Genomic DNA, 19,240 nt, shown 5'->3' on the forward strand with positions numbered 1-19,240 from the left:
ATTTACCCAGCTCCCATAATTCGACTGAGGAAGGAAAATTAAAATGTTCCAAAGGTAGGAAACTTGAACAATGCCATCAATATCGTTTTCTTGATTATTATTATTATTATTATTATTATTATTATTATTATTATTATTATTATTATTATTATTATTATTATTATTATTATTATTATTATTATTATTATTATTTTGAGAGTCATACGCCTAGAAACCATTTAGCCTTACATATTAAAGGGAACAAGACATTTTCTAATGATCTGTTTAATGTTGATATCTCTCTTGAAATATTTCATTTTAATAGTTCATACATTCTCCTATAGTTTATTTATTTCATTATTTCCTTTCCTCACTGGGCTATTTTTCCATGTTGGAGCCCTTGGGCGTATAATATCTTGTTTTCCAACTAGGGTTGTAGCTTAATAATAATAATAATAATAATAATAATAATAATAATAATAATAATAATAATAATAATAATAATAATAATAATAATAATAATAATAATAATAATGATAATAATAACAATAAAGAAAACCCTCAATTAAAAGTAAAGACAACTGTATAATTCCAAAGGAAGAAAAGCACTCAGTGGCAGGTCCTTACGAGGGAAGAAAAGACACTGTTTAAATAAAATTTCCTTTCCCGGATTTGAAAAGAAAAAAAAAAGTCAGTAAAATTTACTTTCGGTCAAAATAGAAAGGAATAAAACGAAGCAGTTAATCAGATTTATTCTGAAGATTAGTTTGTCTGCTTGGGGCGATCTTGCTGTTAGATGTTAGCGTGCATAATTTAGCATTAGGTTATGTTCCTAATTATGGAATAATTTTTCCACATCAGAGGCTAGAAAAACATTCTTAATTACAAATAAAATACTTAATGTAGTCTATTGTCGAATGGGTATTAAAAAATGCTAAGGACATTTTTAATATCGTATGTCTTTATATAATAACTTCCATAAATAATCAAGTTAATCCAGATGCTATTTCCATGGTGAGCCCCAGTCAGCAATTTCTGCTTATTTTTAATACTTTGGTCATATTTCACTTCTTCATTGGTCGCCATTTGCTTTGTTACGTATATTACGGGGAAATGGAAAAAAATGGTAATCAACCATTTACTTTTTTTTTTCTTTTTTTTTATATATAAGTGGTACTGGCTCTTCTCAATCACCTGGTTAGTCTCCAATCAAAAACATATTTTATGCAACTACACAAGCTTAATCTATATACATGCAATTAACTTCTCTCAGCAAAAGAACAAAATATCAGTATCTCCTCTATATGATACTATTTATAGAGGTTCTACGACCATAACAACATAAATTGATAATGAATACAAAGAATTTATAGCCATAGCTGGACTCTGAAAACTTACTTGAATCAACAGTACACTTTAACAGGAAACCACCATCGTATGTATATAAGAACAAAATTGAATATCAGTTTAACATAAGTAATTTCATGATTGCGCAGAGTGTTTTATCATGATGAAATAAAATAAGTTTTATAAAAAAAAGTTCATAGATAATACTTATCAACTACTGTGATAATCTGTTCTTCGAGCATCTTATTTTCCATTCTGCAAAGTATTACACTATCATAAAAAAAACAGAACTCTCACAATCGCAAGAGTAATGATGTTCGTTCTTATGAGTTCCCATAGTTTTTTCGTGTAATTTGCTCTATCTCTGACTGATGAAACAACTGTTAAATTTTTATTCACGCTTTTTTCATGTTGCAATGCAGTTGTTAAGAGAAATCATTAATCTTACTCGGTTCTTTGTAAATAACAATTGCTTCTTGTAAATATGTGAGGGGTGTTTACATTATGTGCGTTGATGTGCGTAAGCAGAGGCTTAATTACTCGTAATCATGTAAAGCTACACTGTTAAGAAAAAAAAAAACGTAATTTTCATTGGAAATTCTCCGTAAAAATATACTGTTCTCGGCCGTTTCCAGTAAGACACGGGTACCCGTAATTTTACCTTACTTTGTTATTATCTTTCATGGATTGGTGACCGCAATATCGTTCTTTCAAGACATTATATCCGTTTTTGAAACGGTAAAAATCCTGGAATAAATGTTACCAGTGATTTAGGGATTTTTAATGCACATTTATAACAGTGTAGGATCAAATTTCAGACAAAACCAAACTTATAAAAAGAATAACTTCCTAGAACCACCAGAAAGAAAATTACCTTTGCAAAATATAACGAAATTTTAAATCTATTTATATTCAGAAATATACTTCTGTAAGGGGAAAAGGAATGATCTCATCCTAAGTCTTATTTACTCACATAAATAAGCGGAAAGGACCTTTAGGATTTGTTAATACTAGGCTATTCTCCTGCGACCCATAGGAAAGTTAATGCAATCTCTCCCGAACTGAGAACCCCAATATGCTTTCTATTTGTAATCAGCTCATTTGGATGATAAAATTTTAAAAGCTAATTTAAGTTGAGCAGAAAAACTTTGCTGGATATTGAAATGCTGATGAGATCTCGGGCTCCGCCTCATCATTCGGGGAAAGGTGGCCAGATAAGAGCCCTCTCTCTTCATGGCCGACTTTAAACTTAGAATAGAGAGGTTGTATTTCAGAATTCTGAAAAGGACTGAAAGGGACCTTCTAACAATGTTTTCTCCCCCTTCTTATCGTGGAGACTTTTCTAAAAGAGTGGAATAGTTTAATGGAAAAATTGGGTATTAGAATACTGATTCAAGTACGTGTGTAACTATTTCACCAGCATCAATTAATTACATGACAATACGAAACAAAACACATTGTATCGAAATTTTATTATTATTATTATTATTATTATTATTATTATTATTATTATTACTTGCTAAGCTACAACCTTTGTCGGAAAAGTGGGATGCTACAAGCCCAGGGACTCCAACAGGGAAAATAGCGCAGTGAAGAAAGTAAACAAGGAAAAATTTGATATTTTATCATCAGTAACAACATTAAAATAATTATTTCCCAAATATACTATAAAAACTTCAACAAAACAAGAGGAAGAAAAATAAAATAGAATAGTATACTCGAGTGTACCCTCAAGCAAGAGAACTCTAATCCAAGAGAGCGTAAGACCATGGTACTGGGACTATGGCACTACCCAAGACTGGAGAATAGTTGTTTGATTTTGGAGTGTCCTTCTTCTAGAAGAGCTGCTTACCATAGCTAAAGAGTCTCCTCTACCCTTACCAAGAGGAAAGTGGTCAATGAGCAATTACAGTGTAATAGTCAACCCCTTAAGAGAAGAAAAATTGTTTGGTAAACTCAGTGTTGTCAGGCGTATGATGACATAGGAGAATATGTAAAGAATGAGCCAGACTATTTGGTGTATATATAAGCAAAGGGAAAATGAACCGTAACCAGAGAGAAGAATCCAATATAGTACTCCCTGGCCAGCCAAAGGACCCCATAACTCTTTAGCGGTAGGATTTCTGCGGGTGGCTGAAAACTAAAACCAACGAATAAGAAATAGTTGAAATTTTTATTAATGTTTGACATTGTGTTGTTTTAGTAATTACATATGTTATAATAAAATAGTAATTGTAAATCTTAGATCAATATGATGACAAAATTTATTGCTTTTTACAAATGAAAACTATCTAATGCATGTATAAAAGAAGAACATTTAATCCCAACCCAGCTCAAGTCATTCCATGAGTGGGTCAGAGCCCTCTTTATGAACATGGAAAACTGTTCGCAAAAATAAACATAGTAAGACATTTCTATCCACTTTGAAGAAATAGTGTTCTTCGAGCATCTAATCTTTCAATCTGCAATGCATTTCTTCACATTAAAGAGTTTTCTTAAAATTTACACGCAAATGGAAGTCCACAGCTTTCATTCATGTTCCAGGTAAGTGAGGAGTCTCACTTCTCTACAGTTATCTGCTTTGTTCTTCTGCGTTCCCATAGTTATTATGATCATGTGCTTTATCGCGGACAGATGAGACAACAAGATTAATCCATCACGTTTCTTTCAAGTCGAAAAACACCCAGTAAGCGAAGTTCCAACCCCTTCTCAGTTGTTTGTAAATTAAGTTAACGCTTTTTAAGTGTCTGGAACGTTTTATGTGGATGCTAATAGACTTGTGTAATGGCATAATTATACGTGTTGATGTAAAGCTGAGGTCAAAGTTTTATACTAAAACTAGAACTATAAACAGAGTAAGAGGCTGTAAGAGATTCTTGAACTTTGCAAAAGGATTAATTATCTTATTTGGAAAATATAGCAAACTTTTAGTTCTATTTTTAATGAAAAAGTACCCTTGAAAAGAACAAAGTTCGAGTGCAGGCGAAGGTCTTTGCAAAAGGATTAATTATCTTATTTGGAAAATATAGCAAACTTTTAGTTCTATTTTTAATGAAAAAGTACCCTTGAAAAGAACAAAGTTCGAGTGCAGGCGAAGGTCTTTTTTTTTTTTTCTTCCTGAAAAAAGAAATTTCTGTAATGCATAATCCGAAAAGGCTTTTATCCTGCAAATTCTAAAGCAAGATCCCTGTCTGTCTGTCTCTCTCTCTCTCTCTCTCTCTCTCTCTCTCTCTCTCTCTCTCTCTCTCTCTCTCTCTCTCTCTCTGGCGGTATGGGATTTTATGATCTTTGGCGCTGACAGTGAAGATTTTATAATTTCATAATCATTTATATGTATATTTTTTGGAGAAAAGACGCTTATATCTGCTGTATTTCAACATAGAACTTTTTAAACAATAATGACAATCACAAATAAAATCAACATTAATAAGAATATTAGGCCTGACAAGAAGGATATTATATACTAATCCCTTGGGCATTTCTAAGAGCTATTGAATAGAGAGAAAAGGGGAAAGAAAGATTTGAATAATACGAAAATATTTTTGAAAATGACTGTTGGTCGTGTAAGGAAGGGGATTAAATAGTAAATATACGAAAAGGTCGCTAGCGTGAAGGAGATTACAATGGGGCTCTGATAGTGCAGCCGAGTTGTTGATGAAGGTGTGTAAGGTATGAAAAGGTGAGGGGTTGGTGAAGAATAACTGTACTTGGTACATCTGTTAAGACATTTTTTTTTTTTTAATAAAAGTAAGTATGAATGGAGAAATGAAAGGGGGAGACCAGTGTGTGTTTAAACAGAGTAGAGGGTGCGTCGATTGACTGTTTCTTTTCAAAGAAAAGAAGAAATAAATTTGCAAACCACTATATAAGGCATTTAGAGATCTTAAAAACTTTTTCGATTAAATTGATTTCTGTAAGATGGAATCAAAGATTAGACAATCAAATAGGGAAGTGGCTGGCTGGTTGCAAAGATAGGCTTAAGGAAAAATATTTCAGGTCTTAATGCTGCTTTGATGTCTTTTTATAAATGGAGTATGGGATATGCATGAAAAGAGTAGGATTTTTAAGAGAAAAAAATTCTAGGATTGGAAAATAAATTGTCCATGAATTAATGTAGAGTTGCTGATAGTTCCAAATGATAAAGGTAACGGTAAAGGTGTCTGGTTTCAGTACCTCCTGAACATCAGCCAGGCAAACCCATCTCTCCCCTCCCCCTGTGGTACCCAACCACAGCAGTATCCTCCTACGTAAACAGCTTAAACACACGGTCCCGGGGTGGGATCGATCTGCTGCTATGTGAATTCTAGGCGAATTGTTACCACTGTACAAGCCAGGAGGCTAATGTTGTTACGGAAAACTAGTTACTGGGAAAAAAATAAACTTCAGACTTGTATCGACATTTGCTTTACCAAAAGCAAAGCAATGTGATCTATAGTTTATCAAAATCCAAGTTACGATAGCAAATGAAAACCAAGAATGAATATGAAGCAAATGATGTCAGTCTTAATACATGAAAGCATTGATATGCTCGAGTTGCATTATAAATCACAGAAGAGGAGACGAATATGTAGGGAACCAAAAGTGTAACTTTGAAAGGAATTTATTTGCCTACTTTTTCTTTATGGAACTCATATTTGAATGTCGAATAGTTAAGTCTAGACAATAGAAAATGTTTCAGCCCTTTTATTTTGTGTTTTATGATATGATGGTTCAATGTTGAATCGTATGACAAATGTTGAATGCAATGAGTTCAGATTAAAAATGGCCATAAGACAGCTGAGCTGTTTATTGAAAAAAATATTTACCCATAGCTAACAAAAGTAATAGAAGCACTTAAAGTAATTAAAACAAGGCTTCATTTAAGAAATTACCTTTGCCAGTTAATCAGCTCATCTAAATAAAACTACGAACTTAACAATGACAGGATTTGTCACAGAGCTTACGGTGATGTATCCTTCTACTTTCATTGTTTGGAGATACAGTAAGTGACGTGGTTTACCTGTCGTTAACTGTAAACTGGAAATCATTTTATTGTAGCATATTCTTAAAATGAACATATCGAAATGGTTAATCTAGCTGAGCCTTTATTATTGAAGATATAAAGTTCGGGAGGTTAAATATTCATGTATTTCTTTGATATATGAATCACCTACATGAAACGTAGTTTAATTGTCCTGAACTGTAAACTGGAAATAATTTTATTGTAGTTTATTCTCAAAATGAACATATCGAAAAGGTTGATCTAGCTGAGCCTTTATTATTGAAGATATAAAATTCGGAATGTTGAAATATTAATGTATTTCTTTAATATGTGAATCCCCTCTATTGAAACTGACACCCACATACACGCAAAGAGCAAACATTTTAACTGCCCCACGACTTTTGCCCTGAAAAGATGTAGACCCAAAAGACATCAACCGTATGTTGATAAGGGTACTGAGGACCATTGAGTCTTGAACTTCAATATTTTCGGGCACTAAATACTGTCTGAATATGTTTGTAGTATCATTGGAAATGTTTCTGAAATCCACCCTTCATGGATGAATGAGTATTTCAGTGTTTGCACAATGTTGTCTATAAAATCAACGCACTTCGAATTGGAAATACAGACGAAGTCCTGATGTAAACTAAGGTAATTAGATTATACGATTAAGATAAAACCCGTCTTCCGTAAAGAGCACCTTGTTGATTCGAGAAATACAAAACAAGCACGAAATTCCAAATCATAGAAGTCAACCCCTCTGATACTACTACTACTACTTCTACTACTACTACTATAATTATTATTATTATTATTATTATCATTATTATTACTATTATTATTATCATTACTAGCTAAGCTACAACCCTAGTTGAAAAAGCAAGGTGCTATAAGCCCAAAGGCTCCAACAGGGTAAAATAGCCCAGTGAGGAAAGGAAATAAGTAAACGATATAAGAATTAATGAAAAATCAAAATAAAATATCTCAAAAAGATTAACAACATTAAAACATATTTCATATATAAACTATAAAAATACCTATGTCAGCCTGTTCAATATAAAAACATTTGCTGCAAGTTTGAACTTTTGAAGTTCTACTGATTCTGGATTTCCATTCTGTACTTGTTGGATTCCTAATATGAGTATTATGAAAAGGGTTTTAATTAATACACTCCAGTCAATGATAAAATTGGTTACGAAATTTAGCCCGCTGCAGCACCTAGTCTCAAATGTACATAAAAAAAAATAATAATAATAATTTGAAATAAGCTATAATACTTGGTGGACGTTGAATCATCATCTCCTTATTGACTCTTTCAAATATTTCATCCAATCGAAAGATATTTATTTCAACACATACATGAGCAGCCAAACACATTTCTTCTGATTCCGTTGGCAGAGGAAATAATTGAAGTTGCAACACCAAATGAAATCAAATTTAGCTTTGCATAGTTAACAAGAATTTAATTAATGACTGCTATCTACTCCCAAACTAACGAATTGAAATGGTTGATTTTTCTGAGTTCTATGAATGAGGTTATTAAGCTTAAATTCAAACAACGAGATAGACCTTTTCATTATTGGGATCGGGAAAATAACAATTGAATTACGTGGAATTCTCAATGCATGTTGATATACAACCACATACAAACAAACACTTGGGAGCAATCTCTCCATTCCTGAACGTATTTATTCTATAGTTTTTATAGACCATGACCAATGTTACAATGTTGATATCCTCTGATGTTCTGCGGCATTTGCCAGATAAAAAGTAGCTTTAATCACTTATTTTGCAATGTATGAGTCTATCTATGTTTGGAGACATGTTTAAGAAAATGAAATCCAACTGAAATAAAAATTACGGTCAAAAATAAATTGGTCTTGTACTGTATATTAAATGGTGTTTTGTTGAGTTTTTATCATCAGCTGAGTACAGACATCCTTCTTTTAAAGAGGCAAAGAGGAAATACAAGGAAAGTCAGAAAACAATTTTTTTTAGAAACATCTTATATGATGAATTCAGCTGACCCTTTTGGGCCGTACTGTACGCTACAATAGTGGAATGAAAAATTGAATACGTAAAGTGGGAAGAAATAACATAGGTGGCATATAATCAATAGAAAAATCGAAGTGAAATTACGCTGATAGTAAAAGCCGTGTCCGTTGAAATCGTACATTGATTAAACTATATCAACAGTATCAAGGAGCAGAGGATATCCAAAAATTCTATGGGAAAAACTCTGTGCATGTTTATAAAAATGGAGTAAAACACTTAAAACCTTGACACGGATGCAAAATATCCGTGGTCGCCCGAAGTGCTTATCTTCTACAGAAATGTACTGTATGTATTCAAAATACAAAGTAATAAAAGATTAAAAACAAGATGGGCCAAGTTACATTTATCCCTATGAGACAGTTTTCAGGTCTGAATAATAATATTAATGATAATAATAATAATAATAATAATAATAATAATAATGATAATAATAATAATAATAATAATAATAATAATAATAATAATAATAATAATAATAATAATAACAATTAATGAGTGGTAAGGAGAAACAATTTGGAGAATATATTGATGAATCTATGATTAAGTTATGCAGTATGGAATTTAGATGGGATAGTGGTGTGAAAGAGTTCAGATTCTTAAGGATACCTATATATATAAAGAAAGAGTCGGTAATAGCACTTTTAACTTTAAAACAGGCTGATTAGACAACGAACATTAAATGAGTTACAAGAAGGGGACGAAAACTGTAAACAAATTATTTTCGATCAGTCATCATTCAAAGACCCTGTGGAAATGTTACAATGAAACGCAGTCAGAATTTTTCTCTTCCTTTTAATGCAGGAGTCTTTGCCCTACAGATTTTAATTGCGCAATCATTCTAAGCAGCTTTGAAGACAACCAAAGTCACAATCTCATGAGATTCTAAGTAGGCTGTTTGTCATTCCCGAAGTTTGAATATTTAGAGAGCAGGTGTAATTGAAAAGAAGTTTGACTGAAAACAAAAGTATACACGCTGGCATTATCTTCACCTGAGTTATCAGGATGTCGCAAATTTGACTATTTGAAAAATGCTAATAATCCTTGAAAGGGACTTAAGAATAAAACCTATCGTGTTGAATGCAATCAGAATGTGTTAGAAAAACATAAAAGAGATAAAGGGCAGCAACTCTTGTTCCCAATATTAAAGGTGAAGAAAATGGTATTGCATTTTGCGGCCTGGTCATTCCAACATGAAGTTCGTGTTGCGTTCGTGTTCCCTTAAACACTGAAAACATTGCTATCACCAACAATACTTCTAGAAGAATTTGGTCAGCACAGTAATTTAGTTTAGACAGAAATTTGAGTGTTCGTAATAAAATATTCATATTTTTCATTCAAATGGAATCTAAAAAAAAATCAACAAAATTTTTGTTTGGTGTAGGAATGCATATTTTAACCACAATGAATCCGAATATTTTCTAGATAAAACCACATACGTATTCTTCCTCTATTTACAAAGAAGTAGGATATCTTGCTAAGAAGAGGAGAGGTTGTGTTATACATATGTAAATGTTATGGAATACATGAGTAGAACTTTAAATTCCATTTCATATAGAGATATCTTTTAGCGTGGCTGGTGGTTGTGGGGTGGGGTGGAAGTTGGGGATTGATTATTATGTTCAAGTAAATGGAATTTTATTTTTGGAAAGTAAAAAGAACTGCAGGTTTCATGAAAAAAAGATAGAAAAAAATAATAATGAAGTTAATACATGAACTTATTTGGAATTTCATCTCTTCCATACAAAAATCTCAAATTATTATGCTGGCATAAACAATGTAACCCTTGCGTATTATTATTATTATTATTATTATTATTATTATTATTATTATTATTATTATTTAAGATACAACTCTAGTAGACAAAGTAGGATGCTATAAGGCCAAAGGCTCCAACAGGGAAAATAGTCCAGTGAGGAATGAAAATAAGGGAACAGATAAAATAATTTGCCTGAGTGTACTATACCAACCGTGATATACACAAAATGGACCATGTACGATCGTGTGACACACGGTTGGTACAGTACCTTCAAGCAAGAGAACTCTAACATAAGACAGTGGGACATCATGATACAGATGCTAGGTCACTACCCAAGACCAAAGAACAATGGTTTATTTTACAGTGCACTTCTCCTAGAAGAGCTGTTTACCGTAAGGCCCGGTCACACCGCCCGAACGTTGCTGGAGCGTTCCTTGAACGGTAGGGAGGTGGACCAAACCCTCGGAAATTTAATTTAACGTTTTTACGTTCGGTCTTTCTTAGGCTGCTGAACGTAGCAAATCCTCGAATATTACCTGAGTTTTCTTACACCTCTATTATGGAAGTTGCTAATTTATGCAATAAGGGTATTGGTATACAGGATGTCGAAAAGCGTAGAGGAGTGATATTACAGTCACCAACCAGTAAAAGATAATAACAAAGTAGGGTAAAAATTACGGTCGCTATATCTTAATTATAATTACGGTTTTTTTTTTAACAGTTTATAAAAAAAAAAAAAAAAAAAAAAGCGACTGAAAATTTTCGACATCCCCTATACCAATACCCTTATTGCATAAATTAGTAACTTCCATAATAGAGGTGTAAGAAAATCAGGAAATATGCGAGGATTTGCTACGTTCAGCAGCCTAATAAAGACCGAACGTAAAAGCGTTTAATTAGATTTTCGAGGGTTTGGTCCACCTCCCTACCGTTTAAAGAACACCCCAGCAACGTTCGGGCGGTGTGACCGGGCCTATACCTAAAGAATTTTTTTTTCTGGGATTAACAATTATTGCGCTGTAGTTAACACATTATGTGAAGAATAATTTTTCGGTTATCATGGTGCTTTTATGTGTATGAGGAAAGAGGAGAATGCTTAAATAATAGACCATACTATTCGGTGAATGAGTAGGCAAGGGCAAAATAAGCCGTAACCAGAGAGATGGATCCAATGTAGTACTATCTGGCCAGTCAAAAGACCCAGTAACTCTGTAGTGGTTGTATCTCAAAGGAAAAAAGAGCCTGAATATACTGTACCTTGTGTCTGCATAGATATTCAGATATCCTTTTCACCTCTTCCCTTAAATTAAATATTATTTGTTATCCCAATTTAATGTCTAAACTCATTCCTATTCAAGCAGGCTTCACTGTCATAAGAAATGTCAAGTAGCTAAGACACAGATTCGTAAGAGGCATTTAATCATAATTTTTCCTTTCACCTCAAAAGAAGATTTCCTGTTGGAGAAGAAGAAAAGAGCGAATGTAAACATTTCGTTTGTCCAGACCAATGCAAGAAAAGCAATTAATCACTGGGGCCATTCTCACCTATTTTATACTATGATCTCGTTTTGTGTTTAAAGACTTGGGTCATTTGTTATAAGGATAATCCGACAAAAGGAGGAGTTAGACAGTAAAATTATACGATATAGAATGTAGTTCTAGGTATCATAATGCAAGAATCAGATTGTTATACGAATCACTGAAGTACATAAATTATGATCTGATAGCAGAGATATTTGGGATCATAAAATTATCATTAGAAAAGACGATTTTATGAATTATATCGCGAATATATAAAGTTTAGAAATTATATACAAGTCGTTGGAGTATAGACGACCATCAACAATAAGTGCATATTGATGAGTAAATCCCTACCTCGTTTGATTTGAGATTGACAAAATTAAACGGTACTAACGAGAGAGAGAGAGAGAGAGAGAGAGAGAGAGAGAGAGAGAGAGAGAGAGAGAGAGAGAGAGAGAGAGGGGGGGGGAGATTGAGAGTATATATGACGTTCCACCTTTAACGAATGGCACCAGGGGGGAAAAATGGTCACTGTGATTGTGGATGAACCTCAGTACTGGAAGTTTCCATAGCATCAGCTGCTTCATGCGCCTACTTAGAATGTTTATTAGTAGCATGTCTAGTCCCTGTTCAAACATTTAACTCGTAAAAGCAATAGGCTAGTATAGGATTTTAGGATTGAATATATCTAAGCATCATAAGCAGAAAGAGATAAGTCGCAGGATATTTTAGATTAGGATATAAAAATTGGAAATTGCAGTCATTTGGACCTGACTTCCCATTATGGAAATTAAGTGAGGTGTTCAAATCCAAATGAAAGAACCTAGATTGAAACTTTATAGAGGACTATCTGTATACCATATTCCTATAAGAAGAATTGACCAGAGGAAAAAGATTAAGATGCCTAGAAGTAGTACAGAAAAGTTTAGTGGGATGTTTTTAAATGGTTTAATCATGAGGAAGTGTTAAGAGAAAGGGGACCGGGCGACCTAGAAAGTCGTCGGCTGAAAGAAGAAAAGTGACTGAAAATTCAGGGTTTTATGGTTTTATAAATAGCTGTCATGGGGAGAAATTAGGGACGGTAGAATGAAAGAACAAATGAGATTCTAGGAAGGTTTGAATAGATTGCATGAAAGATATAAAGGAGAGAAAGGGTCTGCAAGTTACAGTTGAATAGCGCAGTGTGTTGTTACTAACAAGATTCTTTTTCAAGTGCATGAAACGGCTAATGTTATAAATGATTTCTGCGCAAATATTAGGTCACGATGTAGTACTTTAAGTATGATTATGAGTGAACAATGTCTAGTCTTTAATTTTGTCATACCGTGTTAGGAAAAGTCAATCAATATGGTGTAAAACTTACCTTTGGCAGGTCGGGAATCACTCCTTGCCTACATCCCACCAGTCCCACAAGGAGTAATTTGGTATCTGCATCTACTGGGGCCAAGAATAGCATGAGTATGACAACCTCACACTGATGATTTGTCGAGAAACTGAAAAGATGTACATATCTGGTGCCAGACCCTCCTAAGGAGATTAAGATATATGATAAAATAAGGAAATACATTGCCACTCACACAAATACAGACACTTGCAGACGCTCAAACTTACAAACGCGCGCGCGAGCACACACACATAAAGACACACACACACACACACACACACACACATATATATATATATATATATATATATATATATACACACACACACACACATATTTATATATATATATATATATATATATATATATATATATATATATATATATATATATATATATATATATATATATACATATATATATATATATATATATATATATATATATATATATATATATATATATATATATATATATATATATATGTATATATATATATATATATATATATATATATATATATATATATATATATACTGTATATACAGTTAAAACAAGTTTTGCCTCTTCTCTTAAACAATATATTATGTACCAGGGAGCTAGATGACTCCTGTAGTCGTAGCCAAATTTCTGCAAGTGCATTCCTAAACCGTGGAAGAACGATAATGATAACTTTTTTTTTGGCGCCTTTTCTCTCCATAAAGAAAAGACCAAGTAAAATTTTATATGTGTGTATTTACTGTACATACAGTATACTGTAGAATTAGGCTTATGTTATATATGTATATTTATGTATGAGTACGTGTATGCGCGTGTGTATGTGAAAGCTAACACGAGAGCATTTAAGCATTAAAACAAGCGGGGTAAAATTGGGAATTGAATCCTAAATGATTAATAAGCTCTTCCAAACGATGATGTCGTACCGACTCCTGATACATCATTATCTTCCTAAATTGATATATTGTGTACCTGACGTACTCTAATCGCCGGAAATGCCATGTGACTAAGTATTCGATGTGGGTCCATCGAATATCGAAGAGTTATGGCACGACAGAATTTCATGAATGTGATTAATCACTAATCAGCGTTTAATGTCTGGAATTAATAACTGGTTTGGAAGCTGGAGTTGAGCAGTACCTTATCATTATTTCTATCTTAAGTATAAAGACTTGATGGCAAGTAAAATGAAACTTGAAGGAAAACACATTACTAACTAGAGTGGCATTCAGTAGTGGGGAAACTTCCACCGCAGCAGCTTATTTTTCGACCTTTTGCTGGACCTTGACCTTGACCTTTGACTTTAACCTGTATTAATTGGCGTGTATTTTCATACACTCACATATGAACCAAGTTTGACGTCACTAAGTCAGCGATGTCTAAACTTATGGCTGATTACGTGAATTGGACATTTTGCTTGACCTTAACCTTGACATTCGACCTTGACCTTCCAAAATTTAATCATTTCCAGCTTTTTACCTAACACATAACCCATGCAAGTTTCATTACTCTACGATTAAAAACCCAGCCATGAAGGTGTTTATACACAAACACCAAACCAGGGGGACGAAACATAACCTCCTTCCAACATTGATGCAGAGGTAATGATTGATATTTAACAATAATTAAGTATTTCAAAGTCGAATTTGGTTACATTTCTAATTATATCTAGGGATTTAAAGAAATTTTGGTATACGGTCTTAATCCTACATTTGGGTATTTAATCAGGGATTTACATTTCGAAATTGATTGCATTCTCTCAGTATATTTGCAATGAAATCCAGGAATTTACAATCAATAACTCCCGATTTGGCCAAATCTTTCTCCTCTTACTACATTTCAGATCATTTTCAACCCTAATTTTGATGGTATCCCTGCATTTTGCTTGGTGTCGGTTTAATATTACTTTATGTAATTCCTGAACTCAACTTTATGGAGCCCACTGGTGATACAATTTCGTCAATCTTTAATGCTATTTAGCTCTCAAACTTTGAATATTCATACAAATTTGTTGAGTTCTTTTGTTCATTCTACTTAAGAAAAGCATAACCACCAAACACACTCTCTCTCTCTCTCTCTCTCTCTCTCTCTCTCTCTCTCTCTCTCTCTCTCTCTCTCTCTCTCTCTCTCTCTCTCTCTCTCTCTCTCTCTCCTAGTTATTTCTTTTTAATTATAATTACAAGTTATCCTTAACCTTACTTTTGAATCGCTTGCAAACTTACGAAAGAATTTGTTTAGAAATTCTGGTAACATATAATCTAAAACACATGATTTCTTAGAGTAAAACACAAACGTTATTATATATTCATGAATAACATACAGCATCCCTTTTCAAGACCTCCTTCATTCCTCTCCTACAAGACTTAGTGGAGAGACCCGTCTCCTTAGGCGTGATCATTGGATTTTGATAAATTTATTGAGCACATTTCCCTGAAATTTTGAGGCGAAAGAATCGGTGCCTTCTGCAATCTGGTATTCACAAGTTATAAGCTTGTTTCCTTCTTCAATTCCTTTATCCATCACCTGGCCATATGACCCACATTTCATACATTGATTCCATCTTTCATCCCTTAAGGGGCCCATACACGTTCAAAAAATGCGTCAAAATTTTGCATAAAAATTTTGATATCAAAATTTTGATGCAAAATTTGAGTGTGTTTGTAGGACGTTTTGATGTCAAAAAAAGATTTGAAGCAATATTTTGATTGATCAAATCCGTTTGATATTTTTTGACGAGTCGTCAAATTTTTGATGAGTGTGTGGGCTCTTGTCAAATTTTGATCAAACTTTTTAGTTCGCAGGTGATACCTGCGAGGCTATGTCTGTGAAGAAGGAGACCAAAAAGAAATTTTTTATTGAAGTTTTAGGAGTGTATCAGACCTTGCCAGCCTTGTGGAGAATTAGGTCAGATGATTATAGCAATCGTGCTAAGAAAGCCGAAGCTTATGACATTCTACTGCAGAAATATCATTAGCATTTTACTTCCGCCACATCAGAAGATCTGAAGAAAAAAATAAATAATATGCTAAAAATTTTTTTGGAATGAACTTCAAAAAATTGACAAAAGTGGCAAATCAGGTGCCGGAACTGAAGACCTGTACGAGTCACGGGTGTGGTTCATGGAGGCTGTGATGTTCTTGAGAGACCAGGAGACTCTTGCCGAGTCGAGAAGCACCTTGTCCAATGGAGATGATAACGACACAAGCGATAAACAAGGAACAATTCAGGCTAGTTTATCTTTCTTTGACAATTCGGACTTATTCTAGTAATATTGCAAACCTTTACCAACACAAACATATTTTCTTTATTGGAATTATATCTTTTAGCCTAATTGTTTAGAGATGTCAAAGTTCATATTTGCCAATGCAGCTAATATCATGAAAGATATTATGTTGATTTATGCAAAATTTTACTCTCACGTGAAGTAGTATAGATTATATGAAGCGTAAATATCCAATGTATAAATTTAGCAAATGCAATAATTTAACACAATATTGACTATGCTATCGAATGTGTTTATATTTGGGATGATAATTATTTTTAGTGTGGTAAATTCCCATTTTTTACATTTACCTTATCTTTTACGCACCAATATTACACTGTTTGGAAAGGGGGAAAAAAAAACCCACAATATATTTGCACTATATTTAATAAAGTATTGTTGATAAATCATGTGTTTAGACTATTTATATTTTTGCTAACTATAACTATTTACTAATCATCTCGATAACCGATACATCGATAAAGAAAACCCTTATTGTAGATAACCTATAATTATAATAGAAAAACTATATTAAATAATTGCATACGGTCGGGCCGGTGACTTCATTTTGAGTTCCCCGAATTTGTGAGAGTCCAGCGTATCGAGCACGCACTAGCTGACCAGAGTCAGTCCCTTCTATTCTGTTTGCACGAAATCATTACGCAATAATGGCATCTTGCCAAGGAACACGTCCTTCTCTGCAGAAGTATTGGAAGTAAGAATCTCGCACACCGCGTACTACTTTTCCAATGTGTCTACTTCTATACATCTCCAGACCTTCCAGCTAATGTTGACCTTCTCGCCAGTCCCCCGGTTGTACATTGTAATTTGCATCTTCCCAGTCCACATTTCCACCCCTCAAGTAGCGTTTTGATTTCTTGTGGAGGAGATTGCGCAGATAACAGCATGCTAGCATTATCGTCGTGTCTTTTTCAAGTTCCAGCTCTAAAGTGTTTCAAATTACACCAAACCTGGCGGAGAGTATACCAAAAGCATTTTCTGATACGTGTCTCGCCCTGCTCAAGCGATAATTGAACACTCGCTGGTCATGATCTAACTTGCCTCCGTACGGTTTCAGAAGATTTTCTGACATTGCAAAGGCATCATCAGCGACGGAAACGTACGGCATGTTTCTTCCGTTATGAACAATGGGCTCTGGTTCTGGGAGGTTCAAAGCGGCTTCTTCAAGGCGTCGGTTCAGTTACAGATATTACTCCTCCATCGGAAACGCGCCCATTTACGCCTACGTCTGCCATAATGAATTCATAATTGGCAGTGACGACACCTATGAGTACGATGCTGAAGAAATTTTTATAGTTAGAGTAGAATGATCCAGACTTGACTAGTTTTTTATAGGGATGTGCTTTCCGTCTATAGCACCTAAACAGTTAGGAAAATGCCAGGCCGACTTGATGGCATCACTCGTCATAAACCATTTTTCTGGTGTTTTCGGCATCTGAAAACGAAATTAAGGGTTATTACTGAAAACTGACAATCATTGTGATCTCACTACCAAATGGCGTTTAAGCAAATGAAACTAAATTTTAATAATTTTTGGAGGATACGTTGGGAATTAGGGATTTTGGGTGGGAGAGGTCAGGGATGGGCTTATGGGGGGGGGGGGTTACCTCCAATGTTAATTGGATAGCTGTCAGTCGGTCACAAATTTGGTAATCAGTCGGTCCAATAATTCATAAAATTGCGCGTTTTTTAATAAACTATTTAATTTTTTAAAATAAAATTTATATTTTTTAAAAAAGTGTGATATAAAAAAATATTTTGACCAACTCAACAATTTTTTTGCCCAAGTTGGTCCAAAAATTCATGAAATCCTGCATTTTTTCCTAAAATCAAAAAAGTTTCTTAAAAAAAATTCCAATTTTTCCTAAAAAACTACCTAATTTAGAGAATTTTGGACCAACTATTATGAAATTTTGGTCCAAGTGAGACTTGGTCAAAATATTTATACCAGTCGGTCCTGTATGTATATCCTGAGTATGCACTTAATTGTTATCACCCACGCCAACGATAGCCGTGGCATGGATAATGTTTTTGTCGTCTCTGTATGTCTGGGTGTCTGTCTGGATGTCTGTTCGCAGCATAACTCAAGAAATATCGAGCCAATCAAGTTCAAACTTTACACAGTGGTAGGGCTTGAGAAGTTCTGGAAATGTCTGTAAATTCAGGTCATGAGGCCAAAGGTCAAGGTCAAAGAAGGACAAAGTGTAGAAAAACTTTATATGATAGGGTGGCTATGAGATGTGATTTGTACTCGCAAGAGTAATTTTTTTCTATTTTGATTTTGTTTTTATTCTGTACCAGGACGGAGATGACTCATGAGACGGTACTAAAGAAAGAGAAAGCGAGAACTGTGAGGGGTCACTTCCAGCGATTACCCGCCCAATGACCATGCCGAAGATGCAGTCATCATACAGTCCGTCCGTATCTCTCGGCAGAAAAAGCAAGCCAGTCACGGAAGCCGAGAAAGCGGGACTCCTGTCTTTGGCAAAAGCACGGTTAACTGAGCTGGAGGACCAGAACCTGAGCCAAACAAAGACATGGGCGCATGAACTGAAATGTTTGGATGCCACACAAGAGCTGTTTGTGAAGAAAGCCATAAAAAAGGCCATTTTCAACTAGTTGACAAAATCGCATTTAAAGTCTTCAAACACCAGTATTATTGAAACCAACTGCAATTTATTTGTGTACTATTTATAAAAATATGTCATTATTATATTTTGTACTTGAGCTATAGCATTAAATATAAGGTAAAGTATAGAGGACGTGTTGAATACACTTTTTTGAGTATCTCTTAACTTTTTTTTACAATTCAATGCATAAATATAAATGGTATAGATAAAAGAGAATATTCAATGTTAATAACTGAATATGCAAAGGAAGATAAAACATCCTTTGGAGGAGAAAGGGTTGATAGGTAGAATACTTTGAATATCTAGG

General features: G+C 33.9%; 1 pseudogene; it reads left to right on the forward strand.

Moving 5' to 3' along the window:
* The first annotated feature begins 16,076 nt into the window (after positions 1–16,076).
* LOC137642966 (uncharacterized) lies at positions 16,077–18,922 on the forward strand (annotated as a pseudogene).
* Positions 18,923–19,240: the final 318 nt, after the last annotated feature.

Source organism: Palaemon carinicauda, chromosome 6, assembly GCF_036898095.1.
Source record: "Palaemon carinicauda isolate YSFRI2023 chromosome 6, ASM3689809v2, whole genome shotgun sequence".
NCBI classification, from domain to species: domain Eukaryota; kingdom Metazoa; phylum Arthropoda; class Malacostraca; order Decapoda; family Palaemonidae; genus Palaemon; species Palaemon carinicauda.